Below are 16413 nucleotides of genomic sequence, written 5' to 3' on the forward strand. Positions count from 1 at the left end.
TGCCAGAGGACTCATGCCTCTGAATCCCACTTGCTGGGAATCCCAAGTGAGTAGCGTGTTGCCGCACTCACATCCAGCTTGCCATTTTCCCCACAGGCTTCTGGTTGGACATGGTGGGAACAGCATGCTGGACTAGATGCGCCATTGGCCTGATCCAGGAGGGCTCGCTTATGTTATTAGGTACTGAATACTATCTGCTGCTGGGTGTCATTTTATGACTTTACCCATCAGTCTCACCTGACATCAGGTCATGGTGCTGCTGCTTACCAGAAGTTAGAGGAGTAGGAAGTGGTAAGGATGGCACAGAGCAAATGCACCAGCAGAGCCAATCTTGGGCTCCTGCCAGTGGGTTTGCACCAGGCCAACCACACTGCTGCCTCTCCCTTCTCACTGCTTTTAAGCAGCAGCTGTGCAACCAGGGTCAGGTGAGGGGCACCACTCCATCCATGGTCTGCTACTGGGCTCTAGACTGATAGCATGAACCAGTGTTACATGATCATCTAATGGTGCCCACTACTAGAAGATGCGCATGAAAGCAGTTGTCCTGGAATTGCTCCTGCCATGACTCCCTTCATACAGAAAATGGGGGGGGGGAGGGAGAGAGTAAAAGGAAATAAAGGTCATTGCCTTCACACATGAACACAATTCCCTTCCTTAAAAGGACCCTGAAAAAGAAACAGAAAGAGCAGTTTGAAACACACAAGGAAGCCATATTCTCGGCAACCAGATGACGCTAAGACAGACGGAATCCATTTAGCTCTGATTTAAAAGCAAAGGATGGCAGAGCGTTTCAAGGACTGCTGTGTCTTCATTGTAAAAACAATTTTAGTAGCAATAGTAACATCAGCGACTAAATGAGCCAAAGGGAGAAAGTTGCAAAAAAGAAAAGAAAAGAAAGGAGAGAGAGAGTTTGTTTTTTAGTAGCTTTGTAAGAAAATAAAAGAAAGAAAAACCCTCTCATTCTTACACACAAAGTAAAAAGAAGAAGAACACACACACACACTTGGTGACTTTGTGTATTCAGGCATTTTCAATTGGGTCGAAACGAGCTGAATTATCCCAGTCCTAAACTGAGTGACGTGTGAGTTCCCCGCTGAGCTGCAGAGCACTTCATCAAGCAAAATGGCAGCCCCTGGCCAGAAAGACAATGGGAACGCTTCAGGAAAGGAAGACATTGAAACAGTGACTGGAATTTAAATGGCTCCGGAATTAAAAGGCAATCAAATCTTTCTTTAATTGATGTTGTCCAGTGTGCTGGGGTCAAAACCAGGGCATCATTTATCTTCACAGAAAACCCACTATTAACAGATTTGCACAATTTATGGGGTTTTCTTTTAAGGCAATGAAAACAGTTTTGCAGTTTAGATGTAATTACTCTCTCCCTGAGCGACTTCTTAGCTACACACTGGCTCTCTTGGCTACTATTATTATAACAAATAAAGGAGGCTCTCAATGGCGAGGAATCATAAACAATGCAAAGAAGTGGTGAAGGTTGCAGAACCCTGATTTAGGAACAGGTGTGCACAAGCTATGACAATCTCTAGGGCTGCAATAAATCTTCACTAAAGTTGTGAGGCTTTCTATCTGAAGTTATGAACAGAGAAGCTATTCACAAGCACTTGCTTTTCCATGGCAGCAACCTCGCCTCCATTTGACAAAGAAACATTTTTATTTATTTTTAAACTAATCCCACTAATAATAGAGTACCTACATCAGGGGCAAGTGACCTTTTTTCAGACCCAAGGCCTTATTACCTTCTGAGAGCCACATACCATGATGGGCTAGACTAGGAACAAAATTAAGTATGGCATGAGACGAAAGATGAGTGTGTCAAGGGTCAAAAAATGGGCAGTGCTATGATTGTGGCTCTTACAGTATAGCCCATATAGCAAGCTACATTCCAGTCACACAAAGATCAGAAAGAAGAAGAAGAAGAAGAGGAGGAGGAGTTTGGATTTGATATCCCGCTTTATCACTACCCAAAAGAGTCTCAAAGCGGCTAACATTCTCCTTTCCCTTCCTCCCCTACAACAAACACTCTGTGAGGTGAGTGGGGCTGACAGACTTCAAAGAAGTGTGACTAGCCCAAGGTCACCCAGCAGCTGCATGTGGAGGAGCGGAGACGCGAACCTGGTTCACCAGATTACGAGTCTACTGCTCTTAACCACTACACCACAGGTGCTTCTACACACTCAAAGATGTTGTACAACAGAGCAGTGAGACGTGTAGCCTATGGAGAGTCCTGAGGGCCAAGTGAGGAGACCTTGAGGACCACATTAAGAACATGAGGAGTCTTCTGGATCAGACCAAATGGCTCATCTAGTCCAGCAGCCTGGCCAACCAGATGCCTGTGGGATGCCTGCAAGCAGGTCCCAAGCACAATGGCAGTCTCACCTCCTGTGACTTCCAGCAACTGGCATTTAGAAGCATGACTGCTTCTCGGTGTTTTTTTTAGGCTTCAGGCTCCCCATATCTGACTGAGATGCTTGATTCTATTCTGAGTTGTTGTTGTTTTGTCATACTTACTTTTGAGGTAGCCAAAGAGTGTTTGTGAGTATACTTTCATTTATATTACAAATAATCTCTCCAGGGGTCTGCACTTTGCCTGCACTTCTTGTACGTAAACCCCTAACCCCTATAAGCACGGGAAGGCGCTTACATTCCAGTGATAGGTGGTTGGTGTTTTTTAAAGCGGTCTTTGTACTACTAAAGAATCCAGTGTAGAAAGATCTTGCCAAGGTAAAGAGGAATAACTTCCCTTAAAAACAAAATAATCAAGTGCACCAATCTCAGCTGCTCAGTAGTCTACCTCCCTAGTTTTTATTAGAGTTGGATGATGTCATCATGAAGTGACTTCTCCCATGTGGCTCTTCAGATCATGAAATGCAGGTAGCTAGGGAGTCTGGAGGGAGCTGCATAAATGTTTGATGGAAAGAAAAACACCCGCCACCACCCACAGCTGCACTGCAATAATAAAGTAAGTTCAATCCCACACCCACAGATATTCTAAAGCTCCCTAAGAATGAGGCATAAAAATGAAATCCTCTTCTACAGGGGGAAAAAGAGGAAGATGGAGAACAGGTTTTGGCACAGTGCTGACATAAAGCATATGGAGACAGGGACAGATGGATTGGTCAGTTTTGGTTTCTCTCACTTTTTGAATTTTAAGTTCAGTTTTCCACATTTCCACATCAATTTGCAATTTGTTTTTAACAAAAATCCCGATGGAAATCTATCTGAGAATTACTAGTAATATGCATGTGATTGTATGCAATTTTGCCTAATATACACATCTTTGCAAATCAATATCCCTGAAATACTGAATTTTGTATTTTCATAATATATTCATTTCATGCACATTTTACCCTAGCATATGCATTTTTGCACACATTCCTTCATCAGAAAACAGCATCCCAAAAATTGGAGAAGTAAGTGCATAATTGTGAAAGATGGCTGTGTATTGGTTCATGTATTGCTTCAAAATGAACCCAGTTCACCTTTAAATGCAAACTGAATCAAATCCTCACCCGATCCCTATATGGAGAGTACCAAACTTCTTAGAACAAAACTTCCCCATGACTTCTGTACCTTTGGATCATAACTTTGGAGGTGTCAGTGTTTGTTTGCTTTTAAACATACCCCATAGAGTCTTCCTTTCTTCAGAAGATGGTAATGTTGCTAAGATCTTTAGCTCTCCGGCAAAGAAGATGACACATCAGGCATACTTGGCAATTGTTATTATTTTTAAAATGCGCTTTTCTTTGATTTTGTTATTCAATCTGTATTTTCCTTTTCCAGTTATGCTCAGGAGACATGTACAACATCCAAACACATTCATACTTAAGCATTGTGACAAACTAGCATTGGAGTTGTTGAAATATCCATTTCAAAACCTGCCTTAGCGCAATCAATCAAATCTTCTACAGCTATACAGGGAAAATAAACACGGCTATCGGACTGCAGCTCTTGGCTAGGAGTAAGGAGAGCAGGGGGGAGACGAGAAGAAAGATTATTTCAATGGCTCAGAGAGCTTAAAGAGTCTTAGAGGGGATTAAAGAATAAAACAATATATTAAAATTGCAAGGAAGCAAAACCAGAAGAAACCCAAGCATCTTGGCAGCTGTAGAACAAATCAGACTTAACTCTTACATCGACCGGAGGAAGAGCAGAGACAGTTCATTGTAAGCCACATCTGTCGGCTGAGAAGGGACATGCATGTTTACAGTAGCAAATGAACAAATATGCCTCTTGATAGCAAGAAACGTAGCTTCCTGTTGGAAGCCAGCTGGGTCAAGCCAATGGCCTATCTAGTCCAGCAACCTGTTCTCAACCAGTGGCTCACATCCTGCTTGAATGCTTCCCAAAGACACCTGATTGGCCACTGTGAGAAGAGAATGCTGGACGAAATAGGCCTTTGGCCTGATCCAACAGGGTTTCATATGTTCTTAAAAATCCAACACCTGCACCTCTTCTTCTAGAGGCATCTTTTTTATCACTCTTGGTCTGTACAGGAAAAGAAGTCTACCTGCTAATTTTCTGCCTCTGTCTGATGTCATGCAACTATTTAAGATCAGAGAGGGGGTGAGGAGAGTCCTTGTTCATGATTAATCAACAAGATTAATATTTCCCATAACAGCACCCAAGCCATTCCCTGGGTTTTGGCAACTATGAATGGCAGAGCTTCAGGTTTGGGTTGATAAAAGTCCTAAATTTCCTTAGAAGGCTGGTTTGGGGGCTGGCTGCTGTCATGTGCTGCCTCTTTGCCCCTATCAATCATGACTTTATTCTGCTGCTCGTAACGCCACCATTTTCTCGATGCAGTCAATATGTTAAATCATAAATGCACTTCCCAAAGAAACCTAGTCTTTACAATCTGGTTAGCTACTATTGCCCATCCTCCCAAGCCATCTAATTAGAATCGTAGAGTCGAAAAGGATCCCCAAGCATCACCTAATTCAAACCCCTGCAAATATAGGAATCTCAACTAAAGCACTCATGACAGATGGCTACAGTCCCCCTTCAGACCACTTCCCAGCTCATCATCACGTTTTGCACAAGGTGACCCTTCCTTGTTTCCCAACATGAGAAAGGCTCTTCATCCTTTCTACTCTTCCTGCACTTCCATCCTTAACTGAAGAAGGAAATGCACAAGGTAGTGATCCTCCACAAAGGGCAGCCCCTGAATGTTTGGTACCAGATGGAAGCAGGGAATGTGGAGGGTGGCCAACTGAGAGCTAGTGTGATGTCACAGTTAGAGTGTCAGACTAGGACCTCGGAGACCAGGGACTGAATGCCCCATCAGCCATGAATCTTGCTAGGTGACCTTGGGCCACTCACTGTCTCTCAGTCCAACCTACCTCACAGGGTTCATAGAATCACAGAACTGCAGAGTTGGAAGGGACCCCAAGAGCTATTTAGTCCAACCCCTTGCAATGCAAGAATCTCAGCTAAAGCTTCCATAACAGATTGTCATCCAATCTCTGCTTAAAAACCTCCAAGGAAGGAGAGCCCCCAACCTCACAAGGAAGACTGCTCCACTGCTGAACAGTTATTTGGGGGATTAAATGGGGAGGGGAGGAACCATGTTCACTACCTAGAAATGCAATAAAGAAACAAATAAACTGTGCCACTTAAACTAGCAGGGCTGAATTTGGCTTCCTTGTAGCTCCTCCCAACCCCCCCAGTTCATCCTCGTTATCATTTCACATTTGAATACATATAAATGACAAAAGATGCGTAGCTTAGCAATGACAATAACTGTTTGTCAGTATATGTATGTATTATATGCATGATATTAAGATGACTTTGGTTCGATCAGTTACTAGGAGCAGACCCAAAACCTCAATAGCACACATATTCCAGGAGGTCTGTGTATTTGCCAAGTCTAAGCCCTTCTCAGCTGGAACCTGACCTTTTTATTTTAAAAAGGCTAAGCAGTAGCTTGTGTTCAGGAGCACGTATGGAGTGGGAAAGATTATGTGTCATACAAGTGCAAAGGAAACATTCTCAGAAATGTTTGTCTGCATCAGGTTCAAGTAATTTTGATGGGGGTGAGGAGAACAGTCACTTGGGCTGAACAAATCTTGTAATTACTGCCTCTGCTGCTAATACCACTACCCCTTCCTTGACACATAGACTTTCTTATTTTCTTCAAGCTTGATGAATATAATTCCAGCAATAATCCGCCCAACAGCATGCAAGCGAGGATCACGGTTGCAGGAGTGAGTCAGGTTTTCGCAAGTGTTAAATCATAGAAACATACAGCTGGGAAGGGGCCAAGAGGACATAGACTCTAACTCTCTGGCTAGAAGGCACAGGTGCTTGCATTATCATCTGACACAGACCAATCTACAGCGGGCATTTCAGACCACAGTGTCATCTGCTGAAGTGGTAGACACCAAGCGTCCCTTAGAAAACGGTTCTTATAGAGCCAGTAGCTCCAGATGGCTCAAACAAGTAAGCCAATATGCTACATGTGCATACCTTCCAACATTTCTCTGATGGAAATAGGGACATAAATGGAAATATTAGATGATGATTATACCCTGTAAATCTGACTGGGTTGCCCCTTCCACTCTGGGCTGCTTCCAACATGTATAAAACATAATAAAACATTAAACATTTAAAGAAATTAAAGAAATTGCCAGGGCTGCCTTTAAGATGTCTTCTAAAGGGTGTACAGTTACTTATCCCTTGGCTTATCCCGTCCAACATTTCTCCGATGAAGATAGGGGCATCCTAAGGAAAAGGAGGACATTCCATGATCAAATCAGAAACCGGGATGGCTTCTGTAAATCCAGGACTGTCCCTGGAAAATAGTGACACTTGGAGGATCTGCATATGATTGCTGCTCCTGTGACTTCTGTGGGGATGAATATGTCCTGCTCGCATAAGGATTAAGTACTCAAGAATTGTCTCTGAAATTTCTATCTAAACTGCTAGTCATATCTTTTTAGCCCCATCCTTTGCAAGTAAAAACAGACATCTAATCTTTGCCCAGGCAGTGTGGGAACCAGTGATGGAAGGGAGCAGAACTTCCTTCCTTCCTATCACAATATAGGCAAGCTCGAGAACCTGTAAAACCTGTAGAACCTCAAGAATTTGTTGAAGTGGCATTTCTGAGCATGTAGCTTTAGAACTGGTCACAACCAGTGAGTCAGGCTCCCTCCTGAGCCCCTTCCCCCATATTTGCAAGGATAAAATATTTTATTTGCTTTCAAATTGGAGGAATCTGTGCCATTTGGGTTCCTTGCGAGTATTCACAAGACTCTTTGTGGTTTTTCCAAGTACTTGCACAATATGTTCACCAAAGACAGATGGTTTTGAGGCAAACAGTGGGTGGTCTGCCCACCCCTAATGCGTAGGCAGACTGATCTCTTCACAGCAGATCCCAAGAAAACACCTAGCAGCTTCTGAAATATCATCCAATAATATATGTTGGGCAAAAAATATTATTGATGGCAAAACATCACAAAACCAGCAAAATGAACAGACATGTAAGAAACTTGCGGGCCAAAATAGACATGAAGACAGGTGATCCAAAATCAGATCTCTTAACATTTGCTAAAGGCTGAATGCAGCTACAGAGGCTCTTTGTTCGAAATGGTGCTCATCACTGGGAGAAGGAGGGGGTTAAATAAATGCATTTTGTATGTTTTCTTTAAAAAACAGATCTCCTGCTGTCTCATCTAGTTGAGTTCTCCAAAATAAGCATCAGAATGATTAGGTCCCACCTACATGCTGCACTCACCCTGCAGAGATCACTGCAGAGAAGCTCTGTGTGCTATTTGCTCCATCTTACATGCCTATAGGGACTTACCATATGCCTTACTGTCATTGCCAGGGGTCAGCAATTCTTTTTAGCAGTGGGCCAGTCCACTGTCCCTCAGACCTTGTGGTGGGCCGGAGAAGCAGCATCAGGGGTGGGGGAGCTGGAAGAAGAGGCGAGAGGGGCAAGTAGTCCTCCTCCTGACCCCCCAGTCCAGCCCCAGCCACTGCGCTTACCTTCCCAGGGGCTGCCACCATCACCACCACTACCACTGCTGCTTCTCATGGGTAGGCAGAGTGAGCTCGTCCACTCCTCTCTCTGGTCCACAGGAGCACCAGGGCAGCGGCAGCGGAGGAGGGAAGATGAGCGGCGTGAAAGGGCTGGCTCCAGAGAGGGCTGCTTAAAATGGTGTTCATCCAGCCCAGCCCAGTCCAGCCCTCTTCCTCTTCTAGGCAGGGTGGGGAGAAGCCAGGAGGAGGGAGGGAGGGAGGAGGTGTTGCTGCGTTGTGTGTGTGTGTGGGGGGGGAACGGAATGGCACAGAAGAAGAAAAAGGCACAGCCCGAATGAACAGACTCTCCACGCCGATCCATGGACAGTCTGCGGGCCGGATCCTGAAGGCAATTGGGCTTGATCTGGCCTGCGGACCTTAGTTTGCCAACCCCTGGTCATTGCACATGGACTCTCCTACCATTTCCAGATGGCTACTGGTTGCAAAGAAAACTGCACCCAATGGTTGGTAACTGAACCAGAATAGGCAGAACCAATAATTGGTAAAATTATTGGTCTACCCAAGCCATAATACCATAAGTAATTTACCATGGCTTTGCTCAGAGGTAAATCTGAAGCCTTGTAGCTGCCTAAGTTGATATTAGACTAGTACACACAGTTGTTGATGTGTTGCTCTGTTGTAACTTGTCTCTTCTATATATGCACACATATATAATTTTAGGGTTGGTTTTAATTGTTGCTAGACACTTTGAGTGGAAAAGCAGACTAATAGTTTGAATAAATAATTTTATTTAACATTTTCTAAAGATGCTGTGAAGATGATACTATGACAACTGTATTTTTCTTTTCTTTTTAAAACACCAACCCAACTATAAAATGATGCCAGGGGGCCAAACATCTTCATGGGGGAGGGGGATATTTGCAAATGGCATTGCTCTATTAGTCCCAAATGTTTAAGGTTCTCATTTCTCTCTCTCATCTGTAGTACGACCACTGTCGTTGCTGTTGCTGGAGTATTATAATAAAATGTGGCCTGGGAGGAAAATGCATTTCTATGACATTTTAAGGATACATTTTATAATGATCACATCTTGCTGTATATTTATTGTGCATATGATGAAAACTAAGCAATTCGGTAACCTTTTAAATATATCTCATATATTGCCAGATACAAGAGAGAGAGAGAGAGAGAAATGAAGCACTGAGTGTAATAAACACATGGAAAATATCCAATTTAATCTTATCCCCCCTGCTTCCACTCCCTTCCTCTCCATGTCAGCTGGTTTTGAGATTCTTGCCCTGGCATTTTCAGCCAGGAGGGAACCAGACAGCTGGGTGAGTGGGCCAGGCCGAGTGGTTGCTTAAGGGGATGTATTAATGAAACTTCAATCTTGCTCTCTCACAGTGCCCTACAGCCCCCAATACGTTTGTACAGAGAACAATTTTACATAGGAGACAAGAGTCTGTTAGTATCGCTAAACCTGCTGTTATTTCTCTTACAAGAGTTGGAAGATGGCAGAGTGTGCAGGCAGGCAAGCAAGCAAGGATATTATGTTTTGCAATTATAATCTGAGCCCTACTCATGAATTTGCCTGTTCATTTAGTTTCTTCCTCCCTTATGACATCAATAGATCTACATGCATTCTGTTCCTGACTAAGCCAAGGTGGGAGATGCAGAATGGAACTGAAATATCTATTTTATATCAGCAATATCTCTGCAAACTGTATTCCTCATCTTCATCTCTGACTACGCCGGGAGGGATAGTTGTTCAAAGCTCCACAGGGTCCTCTTTGGTTTCCAAGCCGACAGCTTTGTTTTGGGCGTTATAAGATGAGAGAGTAACTTTTGGAACTGTGTAACCTTTGCAAGTGACGCAGTGGGTAATTACTGGTCCCAAGGAAATCCCCACTGACCTATATGTGGACAGTGAAGACACAAGTCAGAGATTTATGTTGTAGGCTAGGATTGGAAGAATTTTAGAGCGTAAGTACAAATTACAAGGGGCATGTGGCTTTCCTTCCCTCATGTGTCTTGCTAGTAATGCCTTGTAAAAACAAAAGTAAAAGAAACTTGTGACATCATCATATGCAGTAAGTAGGTAACCTGGGTGCTGATCAGAGACAGCTACTATTCCACTGAATCCACAAGGACAGATGATGGTCCTGATAGCTCATCTAGCCCCAGGAATAAGTTATATATTAAGTTAATCAAATGCTATTTAAGATGTATTAAAGGTGCAAGGTCTTACCTAGAAGCCTTGCAGTCCTGGCATATGTTTACTGAAAAAATGATTAGTAGTATATTATATTGTCAATGTGCTAACACAGAATAGAATCATAGAATCATAGAATCATAGAGTTGGAATAGACCACAAGGGCCATCGAGTCCAACCCCCTGCCAAGCAGGAATAGGGTTTAGGCCATTTGAATCGTTGGTGTTTAGTGTGGTAAGTGCTGAAAACTCTTTTTTAGAGAGTCATTTGGACTCTGTTCAGGTTCTACCCAGATCTAAACCACTGTGTTATTCCCAGGTGTGTTTTTCTTGGCAGCTGGTGGGTGGATCTATTAAGTGCTAGGCTTGATGCTCCTGTGGTGCTGATGTAGGACAGGTGGAATCAAACTATAACACCCAGGGGACAACGCCCACCCACACTGTACCATCGATGCATATATGCCAACATTGTGATTTGAGAAAGAACTCTCAGAAAATAGACAAGAAAGCAACTGAGCTAATTAGCTCAGACATCAATACATGCTATCTTTGGAATCACTGGCAAGCAAGGGGGATGGTGGCAGATATGTTCAGAGTCCACTCCTGATTTGAGGGGAACCTTGGCAAAGTGTGAGCTTTGTTAACAGCAATGGCAGGCATTGGTTTACCCCAGTGCAGCAGGCAGCAGCTGACAGCAGTGTAGCGATGTTCTTGGACGTACTGAACAGTGATGCTACACCGTGCGAATGGTGGAAAATTGTTCCTTGCAGTTGCCTTTTCCAGGTTAACCCAGGGCAAGCATCAGCACCAATGGTCTCTGCTGGTTTTCTTGGGTTCCTGCAACTGCCCAGGATGCTTGGTGCTGGTACCTCATGCAACAGACAGAAATAATGATCGATTTAATAGGTGATTAAGGTCTTCTGTGCATTGTTAGACAGACTGGCAGTTCCACTGTCATGGTTGGTGGTGGACATTTGAAAAGAACATGGTGATTATCATCATCATCACCATCCATTTATTAACCACCTTCTAAACAACCACCTCAAAGTGATTTACACATAAGATAATTAAGAACAGTTTAAATACCCCTAAACAGCAAACACGTTTAAAACGAGACGAATCCCTAACAAAGCTGACACTCATAAAGACCCATTCATTTAGCTGTGTAAGCCTGTTGCAACAAAAATATCTCCGGTTGTTTCTAGAAAACACAGAAAGTAGGCACTCATATCTCCTCAGGAGTGCTGTTCCATAGAACAGAGGCAGCTACACTAAAAGCGCTGCTCAAAGTTTCTGTAGAGTGGGCTTCTGAGATCGCTGGAACTTTCAGACTGCAGTGATCTATAAGGTATAAGGTGATCTCTCAAGTAACCTGGTCCTGAGCAGTATAGGGCCTTATGCTAGTACCAATACTTTGAACTTAGCTCAGTAGCTGATTGGCAGCTGTTATATGTTAATAGTAGTCTGCTAGGTGTGTCTATGTGATACCTTCTTCAGATAGGTCTAGTAGCCAATATAAAGCAGCATTCCTTTTAAAAAAAAATCCATCCCATTGTGTTCCTCTAGACTGAAAGCCAAGCTAATTTCAGCCACCTGTGTTTCTCTCCCGCGGTCTGTGTTTGTTCTACCAAACAAGCTTCCTTGCAGAAATATTCATAGAATGGAATAATAAGCTCATATTGCAATCATATTTATAGAAAAGGAATTTGTGTGGGTTCCAAAAAGTAGATTTCAAGAGTCCTGCTTATGAGGTTAGAGAATGAATCTGTACTTAATTCTTTCCATTTAATAAAACCCTCGGATATGATCATGATCCCTAGCAAGAGTCTTTTCAGCAATTTAAAAATGTTTCAAGTTTTCTGCTGGGAGTTGGATAAGTTCCTTGCACTTACCCTCTTGGTATATGGGCACTGAGGCATTATTTAAAATACACCCCCTCCCTGTCCATCTCTCCTTGTTTGCCATAAAGCCATCCAAGTTTACGGCGGTGCAAGGAAAAAGAATGCAGAGCATTTCTTAATAATGCCGAAAGTTTGCAGAGGCTTGTTTGCTAATAATGCTCCATTGGTTTGGTGACAGGCTGAAACAGTAAACAGCAGTAACACTGCTTCATGGCTGAGGATTTTCCAAAATGACTTTAAAAAAAATATGGAATAGCCAAGCAATATATTTGTGGGTAATCTTGAAAGAGAAGGGATGAAGTCAAACCATTGCATTGCTTGTTGTGGCTATAGTGACAGAAAATATCAACAACATATGCATTAATATATATATAGAGAGAGAGTGGATTTCTTTAAATTTTCTTGTTTTTTGTTTTGTTGTAAATAATTTTATAAGTTGTGTGCCTTTGTTTCTTCATTTAATCCGTATGATTTGTGGTAATTTAATGTATTATGATTTGTTGCTATTTTTTAAACGATTATAAATGAGTAATTCTTTATTGTAATAAGTGTAAACTGTCTAATTATTACTTGCTGATGTTTAATTTTAGTGTTTACTATTGAATTCTAATGCATTATTGCATATTGCTTTATTTGGTATAAGTTGTTTATTTTAAAGTTATTGTGACTTTTTCTATAGCATCTGATTGTTATTATTAATGTTTGATGTTTTATTATTAATTTTGTGTGTGTTGGAAGCCAGATGGGTGGGGTATAAATATAATATAATAATAATAATAATAATAATAATAATAATAATAATAATAATAATAATAATAATTAATGCAGGAAAAAGAATGGAATTATGAGTAAAAACATGCAAAAAGTGACATAGACCATAAATATACAGTTCCCCCATCCTTAACCAGAGGCTGCCACAGCTTTTCTATGGCTTTAGCAAAATCTTTTTCAGATCTTACGGAAAGAGACTGAGAAGAGAGAAAAGAGAGAATGGAAGAAACATGACTTTTTATTTTAAAAGTTCACTGAATACATGGGGATCCTGGCTAGTAAAAAGCTACCAAGTGACTGAGGGGTTCAATCAATTCACTTTAGTCTGGTGCAGCACCCCATAAACCCGGCCCTTCCAATAAAAGATATAATAATGAGATAACACTTCTTTTATGGCTCTGGGAGTGGACACTTTCATCATTAAAAGAAATGGAATGTTGAGATGGACTCAGGATCCACAGGGTAGAAAACTGTCCTTTGAAAGCTGTAATGTAAATAAGCCTCGCAGCACCGCAGTGGTATATTGGTCGAGGGCAGATGTGAGGGGATATTTGCAGGAGGATACAGGCCACAGACTTGCATGCAGATTTTAGAATACCAAGTACATTAGCAGTCTCGAGAGTCAGGGGCAAATCAGGGTGTCAGAGAGTGGGTGAGAGGCCTCCTGCAAAGAGGGGACTTCTTGCACTATTGCAGACACTATTGCAAATCAACAGCACTAGCCAAAGATCAGATCAACAAAACTAGGAGGCAGCAGGGTATATATAGAGATTTATTTTTGATCTGAAACATTAAATAATCTGTTATATACATGGTCATGTTCTCTCAGATGCACCAGCAGGTGCTGAAAACATTACTTCCATGTGCTTCAGGTCTGGGAGGGAAAAGGTACTGGGTCTCCAACATAGCAAACCCCACTTTCTATATCCCTTCATTGGGAGAACTGTCTATTTATTCCTGCTCTGTTTCCAGTTACTTCACAAGTTCCTGGTTCGCAAGAGGACTTCATCTCTTATTCCATGACTGCTAAACTTATTCAGGAGTCTTTGGGGAGGTACTTTGTCGAGGTACTTTTTGAAAGCCCAAGTCAACTGGATCACCTCCATTTATATGCTTGTTGACACTCTCAGAAGACTCTAATAGGTCAGTGAGACAGGACTTAGCCTTGCAGAAGCCATGCTGATTCCAAGTCAGGAAAGCTTGTTTTCCTAAATGCTCAATTATTTTATCCCTTAACATGAAATCAAAGTTTCACAGAACCATTTTGACATGACAGCTGAAGCCCTGGCTGTGTAATTTATATTTGGCATTGTGTCCAGTTCCTAAATATTTTTGTACACATTAATGCAAGTCAAATTCAACTTGACTATTTTTGAGAGATTTTTTTTTGCGGGGTGTGTGTGTGTGTGTCCCATTATAGTTGCCATGCGGGATAAGCACATTTTTGTTGAGCTGAGGTATCTGAATGAAGAATAATACCTCAGTAATAAAAGCAGTTCTTCCTTCTTATCATCTGCATCATGGGGGAGGGGACCCCAAACTGACATGGGTTCACCATGTCAAAGACTTTTTCCACTCCCCACACCTTGATAACAGAGATCCACCAACTGCAGGAAAAGGTGAATCCATTGTGCTTGACAACTTGAAAAGGATATTGAAATGTTCTTTCCCTGTTAAGGATATGGCTAAATACAACCCACAATATTAAATCCATCTTGCAATGCACGGAAAGACAATTCAATTGAAGTGATGGGTTTAGGTACCCCTGCTGAAATTCAAATACTTATCTGAGCTCAATATATGGCCTCAAAATCCATATTTGCCTCTTAAAATTAGTACCTGACCTTCAAGATTGCTACTTGATTCCCAGATCAATATTCAGATATTACTCCTTGTCAAATGTGCAGTCAATACACATTCTCTAAGAAAAGGCAGAATAGAACTCCAAATCCATATAGATTCCCTGTCATGGGCTCTAATGAACTCTGCATATTGGACTTGCACCCACATGCTCAAGAGGAGAGAATCTGCACAGCCATTGCAAAATGCAGCAAGTAAGTCATGCTACCTCTGCCAATTCCATCATATTACTCCTGCAAGCCAAAAATATTGAGTTAATAGAAATCAGATTCTTCTCTTTCTCTCTCTTTAGATTTCAAACACACAATAGGCCTGCTGCTAAAAGGGAAGAGAACATAAGGATCCTGATTCCCACAGCAGCTGATCATATTCCTCTAGGAAGCCCACAAGGATGTCTTGACTGTTTTCCCCCAGCATCTGTGACATTTACAGGCATACTGTCTCTGAATCTGGAGGTTCAATGTAGTCGTCTTGACTAATTGTCACTGTGGATGTCACAAACACCTGTGATTTTCTACTTCCAAGGCTGTTGTGAATGGGTGTTATGAGCATGCTGCAGAAGGGCTGAAAATATTGTTGGTTTTTTGTTTCGTTTTATAAGAAAAAGCAGCAATTGGATGCACCAGTGTTGCCCCATTAAGTTAACAGACCATGCAACTGCAGCTCCGTTTTTCATTATACTGATTAGAGAATTTATCCAATTATAGACAATTATGCCCCTGCAATGTCTATCCATGTTTTGGTACCATTGGTGTTAGATGACTGGAATATACTGCAGCTGCTGCTGTTGCTGCTGCTGAAAACACTTAGAAAAAAATGCAGTTGGAACAGAATACAATATCTCTAGATCTGGGGCAAGCAAATTTGATCTTATTTTACCAGTGGATAAAGAGCTTCACTGGCTACCAGTATGTTTCTGAGCACAATTTAAAGTGCTGGTTCTGACTGTTAAGGATCTAAACAGCTTAGGTCCAGACTAAATTTGCACTTCTATGCGAATCAGCTGCCTAAATAGTAAGTGTGCAGGGCCTTTTTTGTGGTGGCATCCAGAATATGGAATGTGCTCCTAAACTTCAAACAGATACAGGCACTAACTAAAAGCTATTTTGGTGAATCAAGTTTTGAGGGGCACTATTTGTTATGTTACTTCCTATGCTGTTTTCCATTTCCATACATACATATTTGATTAATCACAAACATATGTACAAACTAACTCATAGCCATGCAGACAATATCAGTTTTTTATTTCTTCTTTTAACTATTGACAGTTTTTTTAGGTACTGGTTTAAATTGCAGCAAATGTCCTTTGAGGCTTCGTTTTAATGCATAAAGGCAGGCGGGAAATATTTTCAAATAAGTAAATAAATTGTGTGATGGTGATTTGGATCTTGTACTGTCAAAAAAAGAAAGAAAAGAAAATCACACATCTGCTATTGGAGATGCAACTCCAGTAAGGAGTGAAGGGAGAAATGCTCACTTTTGCCAGAAGCAGATCCTCTCCACCACCACCCACTGCAATATATCCACAAACGAAAACGAAACGCAAGTGTAGCTATACAATTCTAGACTGGCTCTGATGGTCCTTGCTCAGTGGTGCAGCACAATTCCTGCCCATTGCTAGCGCAAATGCATTTATACCCAGTGGTTAGTGATTCATTGCTCTGTGTTACAG

Source organism: Podarcis liolepis (genome assembly GCF_965112155.1).
Source record: "Podarcis liolepis genome assembly, chromosome: 4".
Classification (NCBI taxonomy): Eukaryota; Metazoa; Chordata; class Lepidosauria; order Squamata; family Lacertidae; genus Podarcis; species Podarcis liolepis.